Source organism: Arachis ipaensis, chromosome B07 (assembly GCF_000816755.2).
Source record: "Arachis ipaensis cultivar K30076 chromosome B07, Araip1.1, whole genome shotgun sequence".
Lineage (NCBI taxonomy): Eukaryota > Viridiplantae > Streptophyta > Magnoliopsida > Fabales > Fabaceae > Arachis > Arachis ipaensis.
Window position 1 is genome coordinate 3,582,087 of NC_029791.2, and position 886 is coordinate 3,582,972.

Below are 886 nucleotides of genomic sequence, written 5' to 3' on the forward strand. Positions count from 1 at the left end.
TTAAAATTAGTGGTTATAAAACTTTAGAAAATAGATACTAAATATATATACTTTATAAGAGTATGAAAGAAATTTTCTTTAAATAAAGTAATTTAAGTTGTAATTGTACCAAAGTGAAAGTTTTAGTTCTTATCATAATAGTTACCATGCACCTTTAAATTAGATCCATAACTAATTACTGGGTTTTTTTTACCTAGTTTATGTACTGTTATATATGTTGCATATAATAATTGATCATGTACCTGCGATCAAGGAAAAATAAAATTGTCTTAGGAGAAGATTATGATTGTATACACCCAAAGTATGAACACCATGATTACAGGTAGGTATGAAGGAATAATTGCACTTAGCAATGGGTTATTGTCAAGTTAAACCATTTTCCATATTTGAAGAATGTGGTCCTACACAAGAAAGAAACTTGAAGGACTTAAATTTCCATTTTTGATGGTAGGTCACATAGGGTTTGAAGTAGTATTTTATAGCCTTAATGATAGCATTAATTAAACTTGTTTCAGAACAGATAACATTGCCAAATTCTGCATTTATGGTTCAACAAAAATGGTAGGATCGGAGGAGAGAAACATCCATGTACCTTCGAGTATGAAATGCATTTCTTAGGAATATTTGGAAATGAAAATTGACAATTCATGTAACTTAATCATATATGAATTTGTTCAATTTAAGTGTTAGAAAAAATAATACATGTATACTAAAACTCAACTACTAAATTAATTATTATATATACGGATAAGTATTGTTTTGGTCCCTAACGTTTAGGGTTGGAATCAAATTCGTCCTAAACATTATTTTGGATTTAAAATCGTCCCCAACGTTTGACGATTTTACCCTTATATCACAAGACAGAGAGAGAAGCAATCTTGCTTCT